Source organism: Solanum lycopersicum, chromosome 9 (genome assembly GCF_036512215.1).
Source record: "Solanum lycopersicum chromosome 9, SLM_r2.1".
Classification (NCBI taxonomy): Eukaryota; Viridiplantae; Streptophyta; class Magnoliopsida; order Solanales; family Solanaceae; genus Solanum; species Solanum lycopersicum.
Window position 1 is genome coordinate 47,858,129 of NC_090808.1, and position 8,279 is coordinate 47,866,407.

Here is an 8,279-nt window from a genome sequence, read left to right on the forward strand (position 1 = left end):
TTGAAGCTTGCTTCTTAGGAAGACTTTTCTTGGTCATCAATACAACCTTTTCTTAATAGAACCAATCTTATTCTCTGAACAATCAAAATTTTGTACCTCTATCGGATCCTCCCTATCTCCTCATCGAGCTTGTGTAAGTAGATGTTGCCTGGTAGGGCCGATAGAAATACACTTTGTGGGACGAAGTAAGGGCCCTTCTCACCTCCTATGAGTCATCCGGCAAAAAAGACTTTATTATTTGGGTAAAAAAACTTGGGATCATCGATCTTTTCTTCAAAGATTGGGATGAGTCGATGTCGATCGATAGTGTGAAAACACTTCGTGATATCGAATTCCAAAAACCTGCGAGAGGTTCCCCACTCTTGTTTGATCTGTCTTACGACTGAGTGGAAGCCTTGACCCGGTCGGAAGTGCGATGTGTATGAAAACTTGAGATCGTAAATGGATTCGAGTACCATTATGATCTCTTATTTCATGATCCTTTCTATAGGTAGAACTACTGTGGGTGGTCTAAACTTCGAGCCTTATTTCTTTCTTCATATTGTAAAGGGGATCCAAGCCTGTTTTTTGCTCCCTCTATTAATAGAAAAAGGGCACTCCTGCCATCTTTTAAGTTACTCATAGGGCTTCCCTTATCTCAGTCTTTTTCGTTCTTGAGAATGGTCACCACTTCTACTAGGACCGGAATGATTATCGCTGCCTGATGGGTCTACATCCATCCCTGAATGTCGTCGGGTATTGTTAATTTCCCCGCCATTGTTGTAACTGCCACATAAAATCTGCGCAGGTGTGTTTGCACCCCCCTCAGTGGACGAGAAAGAAAGGATTTCTCAAAGCCACCCCCCAAGTTCCACCCCAAGAAGTCAAATTTCCCCTATGAGCAGTCGGTACATGTATTAGTCCGTGAAAGAGTGAAAGGGTCAGCACTACTGAAGATCCCCCCCCCCTAATCTTAGATAGGTTCTCTTAGTGTTCAACGCGGTTCATTGCTATGCTTACACACAAGAATACCCTTTTCCGAAATCTCCGCACGACCACCTACAACTAGTCTTCGGCCAGAGGGGTTTATTGTACAAAATTGCCAAGGGGCAGACTCCCGAAGAGAGAAGACAAAGGTATGTCACATGCAAAGCCCCGCACCTCATTAAGATCATATTGGCATACTCTCCCAAAAAAGAAAGAGCAGACCCCATTAAAGACGAGAGTGAGGTACAACAAGGCTATTTCTATCTATCTCCCTTCTCATGAAGCCGTACGTGGACGTTACTGCTCATACAACTTCCAGCAAGCAAACAATTAGTCTTCCTCTACAAGGAATGGAGTGTGAATGATTTGACATCAAATATAGGATTTTTGTTGTACACGATCTCCATTTTAGTAGTCCTAGCTATCGACTACACTATGTGGTAGTGTGTTCGTCCCAATCTCTTCGCAGGGGTACCTTTTCTTTTAATTGATAGAGGGACTCAAAATTAACTCCCCTCGATTAGACATATGAAAGAAGGGTATGGAATTTATCCAAGGAATGCTCACCCGTGGCGGTACGCAAATTCTTTAAGTCCCTAGTTCCCCATTCCAGATAATCCCCCGTTGGATCAATGACCAGCATGATCCTTAGAATCTCAACCTTGACCTCGAATATGTCTTTTGCCTCTATTTCAGACAGGTACATGATCCCGATATGGGGAGTGTAGGAGAATTTGGCTAGGAGCTTGTGCTAAAAAGACTGAACAAAATCCTCCCTATCACTTCATCCAGTTGATACGGATAGGGGACCGCTCGTGGGGGTTGATTCGATGGACAAAATTCGTTCCCCCGGGAGATACTTTAATAGCAGGTAGCATATGTCCTGTTTCTTGTTATGGCTGATCCACCGACGTACCCGTTTCCGTAGATTTTTCCCATGATTCAAAGAGGGCATCAATCCGAAAATGATTCTCTTCAATCTCAGCCCCACTTGCTTGCCCGAAAAAGGTAGTGATCCCCCGACACTAAAAACCAAACTCCCGGAGAGAAGTTGAGAACACAAAAGTCCTAAATGGTATAGCAAATAGTTCCTTAGAGAAAATATAAATAAAGAGATATTTAATAAAATAAGAATAAAAACAAATAGATTAATAAACCGGTATTTTCTCTTTGAACGAAAACTAAAAAAATCTCAAAATAAGGATCAACCCAATAATCACTAAAAGGAACAGCATGAGACACTTACCAGTTATTCGAATTGGCATTACTCTAATAGCAAAATGCCCTAGAAAGTTTGCAAAAAGAGAGAGAACGTCTCTAAAGAAAAAAGGTGACATAATAGGTCAGAATTTGTTCTTTCACTCCTTGCTGGATGAGCGACATATTGGGAAAAAAAGTCCTTCCTCGGATTCAAATCGATGACATTTTTTGCCTATTTCTAAAGGGTGAAGTGATTAACTTGCATTAGGTAAGCAAACGACTAAAGTAGAATGATTAGACCTTTTTATCACTTTTTCGTGTAGTGATAAACTTCAACCCCCCTTCTCTTACTTAGATGGAGAAATAAGTAAGCAAGACTTTCTACCCTCCCTCCCTTTTCTTAAAAAATAGCGAATTACACTGAATTTTGCCTTCAACCAAGCCTTTCTATTTCGTAATCGATAAAGATCACTCTGAAAAGTAAGATCTTTCTTATTATATGATATCTTTGCCATGGATGATAGAATTTCTCGTGGAAGTGAAGGCAGGAGAAAAGACTATTGATTCACCAGTCTGTTAACTTACTTGTCGGCTAACTCCACTCTCTAACAAGAATAGGCGTCTCGACTTAAAACCACCTGCTTTTAGAAGTCTGGGAGGCGGCGCCTAAACTAGTCGGACTTTCTTGAATCTATAGGCTTACCGGGCTTCTCTGCCTATCAATTGATTTTGTTGCAGACTCTTCCCCATACCTATTTCTTCCTCCAACCCTGTAGTGGAGCTTGCCCCCCACCGTAGGCCTATTGAGCTCTTAGCCTGTGCGGGTAAAAATTTAGTCTCAGGAGGGGAATACCTGGTTCATCAAAACATCAACCAAAAGAGGTAGGATCGGGTTCCTTGTATAGGTATAAGAAAGCCAGTAGAGCTAAATAGAGGTAGATTGTACATTTATGCGTACTGAGTTGAGGTCCTCCGCGCAGGGATAAACTATCTTTGCCATACTGTTTTAATAGGTGAGACTTTCACGAAGGAAAGAACGGATAAGAATAATCTTAGTATGCAAGGACTGAGGAGCGGAAAGCCACTTGACTATAAGGATAGGACACCTATCTTTGATTAAAGAAGCCGCATGTTTAGGTAGAAAGAACAGCCAGTGTCAGAGAGATGACTTCTGCTGAACTCTTCCTTTACATGAAGGGAATGAATGCCTTAGTGGAATGGAATTCGGGATTTAAGTAGATTAGGTTAAGGCATGTATGATTTCAACCCCATTCTCATCGGTCCCGGATCGATAAGCGTTTGACTTGAGATAAGTGCGGTAAGATTAAGAATCCCAAATGTCTTTGTCATTACCTTCACTTTGAGGGAGAAGCATAGCATCTAGGTAAGCGACATCTTATTTAATTGATTCACCGGATCTTCCATCTATGAAAATAGAAGACATATCTTTTAAGGTTTGCTTCATGAAATCAAGAAAGAAAGCAAGTTTAGCAAACATAGAGATCGAAAGAGATAGATTTTTCCCAGCTGTTGTCAGATCAATTCCAATTCATTTTACAATGGAATAGGGAATGGAAAGAGTTGTGGCTATCAGGAATTGGCGATAGCCTATGACTAAAATAGATGACTATCTATGAATTACCTGGATCAGAATGTCAATCGACGAGGTAAGCCAGATAAGCCAACCAAAATTTCATGTTCAGACTATGATGAATGACATTCTCACTTACGCAACGAAATACAGTTGATGGAGTAGCAAGTGACCTTGATTTATTTTCTTCGATATTTCCTTTTCTGAACGTTACAGGCACCGCAAGTCACTAGACTAGAAAGAGAGGATGTTAGGGACACAGGGAAGACTTTGACTATGCGCTGGCACTAGCCCAGGGAATGGATTCTTCTTTGTTTGAAGGAACGGGACAGAAGAGAACCAGAACCATATCCTTCACACATTTAGTCGGATTGTATCTGCGCTATTGCCAGATCATCGTTGTACTGTATTAGATTTATTATCCGTTTCCCCTACCCTGTTAGAACAGTGTGGTCTGTAACAACACAACCTGAAAGGAAGCCATTCCTAATAGAAAGTTTTCTTGGCTTGAAATTCACTCACGAAAGAAGCACCACTTCTTTATTGTGTCCGCTCTGAACCCGAATCATAGAACTCGGACATGATAGTTTCTCATCTCAGGTTAATCAATTCAATGATCGGCTTCTTTCTTTTTTCTGAATTTGATTCTTCAAAGATGCTAAAATTGATTATCTCATGGAAGGGAGTGGGATGTGAGAGAAAGTCTTACGATCCAACTATCTCTTGTACCCCCTAATTGGTGCTGAGAAGTCTTCATCTCGGTATCCATCGCCTCTCCCCATGCTGGTAAAAAAGGGGTCAACCCGGTGGCCATCAACATCTTGAGCGAGTAAGAGACTTTATCCAAAGCCGGGTGCTGTCGCAATCTGTAGAAGTAGCTTCAATCGAAGGTTGCGCAACTGCCAATAAAGACATTGCTCTACAACATCATAGAGGTTGGAGAGTAGAAGAAGATTTATCACCGGGATGGACTTTAAAACCTTAGTTTAAAATACCTTTACTCATTCATGGGAATCTAATACATCATGGTATAGGGGCCTAAGAGAAGGAAGATAGATCACCAAGGCTTATTTTTAGCCACAACTTAAAAGAAGGTGGCCCAATTAGAATCTCGTACACTTTCGTTATCTTTTTTTTATTTATCCAGCCTCTACCTCATAGTATGTCCTATTTAGGAAGCTAGCACCCGCTCTTGCCCCAATATACGTGTAGGGGGAAGCACCAATGAGAGTGAAGCTATATTCGTTTGTTTCCTTTTCTCTTCGAACCAATTAGAAGTAAGGCAGCAGCTCCTCCTACATACGAGTATGGAGATCCTGAAATAAGGTATGATTCCATTTTCCTTTGACAATAAAGAAAGTTATAGTAGCTTATTCCAATTGGAAGGTTTTTTGTTTAAGACATCTTTCTGTGCCATTACTTTTGAGTCTATCAGCTGCAACAAGCCCTGCGGGAACGAGTGTTGTGCTTGCCCCAACCGATACCACCATTCATAACCGTGAACCAACACCTATTCAGTGTAGGAAGGTCTTTCTTTAGAACAGATTCATTCCAAAATAGAAAACCAAATTGAGAATCAAATCGCGCTTGGAGCCTATCGCTAGAACAAATAACACACCACCAAGACTTGCTACGCTAGTAGGGCTTGTGGGCAAAGCAAGAGATCTCATTTTATCATTAAGGATAGTGGGGGCCGAATCAGTTGGGTCACGAATAAAGAACCTCTACTCAAGCAAAAATCATTACAGAAGAAAAGTTCGCAGAAGGTTGGGAAATAGTATGCCCGGTTCACTAGGTTGTACCACTGCATGGCCCAATCATACTCAAAAGAAGACTTTGATCCTGGGTTAGAAAGAACGCTAGTTATATGCATAACACATGCAAGTCGAACGTTGTTTTTGGGGATCTAGGCAGAAGGAAAAGAGGCTCCTAGATAAAGGTAGCTTCGCTCGCGCAGAAGGTTAGACGAGTTGACAACAAAGTGGTGAATGGGTGCGTAACGCATGGGAATCTGCCAAACAGTTCGGGCCAAATCCTGAAGAAAGCTAAAAAGGTTGTTTGATGAACCTGTGTAGTATAAGGTAGTTGGTCAGGTAAAGGCTCACCAAGCCTATGATGCATCGCAAGTCTTTTTGGATGATCAGCCACACTGGGACTGAGACACCGCCTTGACTCCCACGGGGGGCAGCAGTGGGGAATCTTGGACAATCGGAGGAAGACCGATTAGGCAATATCGCATGAGTGAAGAAGGTCAATGTTGTAATTCTCTTTTGTCGAGTGCGTGATCATGACAGTACTCGAGGAAGAAGCCCCGGCTAACTCCGAGCAAGCAGCCGCAATAAGTCAGGGGGAAAATGTTTTTCGGAATGATTGGGCATAAAGGGCACGTAGGCGGTGAATCTGTGCTGCATGTCTATCGTCAGCTCGTGCCATGAGATATTTGGTCAAATCCTTTTACGAGATAAACCCTCATTTTATGTTGATGAGACATGTGGCTAAGGAAAAAATCTTTGCAACCAAAGTGATCTCAGGAGACGAGTGATGCCCCAGCTACAAATTGAGTGCCAGCACCTAGCTGTACTGTTAGTAAGAAGGTAGCCGGCATCTTTCGAAGCACTTTCTATTTCTAGTTAACGTTATTTTTTTATTGCAGGTAGCGCGCTTGACTAATAATATAGAAAGGGCCTTTCTCACTTGTTTAGTAATGTCAAGTTTTTTGGTCTTATCTTGCAGGTGACGACGACGTCGAGTTGACGGCAGATAAAGACTCGGCATTCACGATAGCCAACCGATAGTGTGGTACGTAGTTGGTTTAGTATGCCCCACCCAAACAAATGGATTTGAAACAAACAAAAACGTGTGTGCCGCACTCACAAAGGACTTCCAGTGATATACTGGAGGACGGTGGGGATGACGTCAAGTCTGCATGGCCCTTATGGGCTGGGCCACACACATGATACAATGGCAATTACGATGGGAACGATGATTTTAAGGCGGAGCAAATGCAAAAAGATTGCTTCAGTTAGGATTGTTCTCTGCAACTCGGGAACATGAAGGTTGAATCGCTAGTAATTGCAGATCAGCATGCCGCGGTGAATATGTACCCATGCCCTGTACACACCGCCTATCACACACTAGGAATTGGTTTCGCCCGAAGCATCAGACCAATGATCACCCATTAATTCTTTGGCACACTAGTGCCACAAAGGCCTTTGGTAGTCTTATTGGAGCATACCACGGTAGGGTCTTCGAATGGGGTGAAGTTGTAACAAGGTTTCCGTATGGGAACCGGTGGCTAGATTGAATCGTTCGCAATGGAAATGCACTCTTCCCCCAACATCCAAACATAGACAGCTAGCTTGCTTCCACTGGTGGCAGGTGGGCTAAGGGTCTAAAGGACACGTAGCCAGGGGCTAGTCAAAAATCCAATTGTTCCATTTTCCTTCTTGTTCATCAATCAGAAATCAAGACAAACCAGGCACTATGATAAAATGTGAAAACACCCGATCCCATTCTGACCATGATATGTTGAATCGTCTTGAGCCATATGTAATTAGATTGTTTGGGAGACAAGGTCCAAGCCCAGTGAAAAAATGAAATACAAAAAGATTATGATGTTAAAATCTTGTGCCCTTGTTTTTCCAATTTCCTAGCTACTGCGTGTTAATTTTACTTATCAAAGTACAACTTATTTGTATATTCAATTTTTGTTTCTGTTTTATGGCATCATCTAGGTTTTCAAGACCCGGTCAAGGAAATGGAAAATTCCTTGAATGGATTTCTTCGAACACAAAATAGAGTGTTTAGTTGAATATTCGTTTGTGTCGAAATGGAGCACGAAGAGTGATTGGACATCAATGGTAATTAATGGTAACATTGATTATCATAGAAATTCAATATACTTTTGTAATCTCCGATCATCAACCAAATCTATACCATTATTGTAGAAAGACTATAATGGTTGTGGATTAAAATTTATTCATTCCTAAGTTGGAACCTTAGCCCCCTCCTCCCCCCTCCCCCGAATCTGATTTATTTGGATCAATAAGGAGAGTAGATTATGATTGTGTTTTATGACGTTAGCATTAAAGAAAATTACAACACTATTATGAAAACAGTAATGATTTTTTTAGTGCGGTTGAATAAACACAAAAAATTCCTTGCCGGGGTCTATTTGAACAAACCCGACAACTAAATGGACTTATTTTTTGGGATCATTTAGTTGTCTCTATGTCCATGCACAATGAGGTCGCCCTAGCGGGCTGCGATTTCATAAAAACAGTAGTGAAACTGAAACAATGTTCAGGGTTTTTTTATATTGCTTTTTATTTAAAATAGTGTACAGTTTCCCTTTAGCATTTTTACACTGGGTGTTATGCTAAGAATGACACCATGTCTATTAACGTTTCATCTACCTGATATGGAATTCCCAAGATCATACCTTCGTCATTACAAAAACACGCAAGGGCAAATCCAGATCATGGTGATTATTTGGTCAGGATATAGCTATCTTGGTTTGGTT

General features: G+C 41.5%; 1 pseudogene; it reads left to right on the forward strand.

Annotated features, from left to right (window-relative positions):
* The first annotated feature begins 725 nt into the window (after positions 1-725).
* Positions 726-1,331, forward strand: LOC112942222 (uncharacterized; annotated as a pseudogene).
* Positions 1,332-8,279: the final 6,948 nt, after the last annotated feature.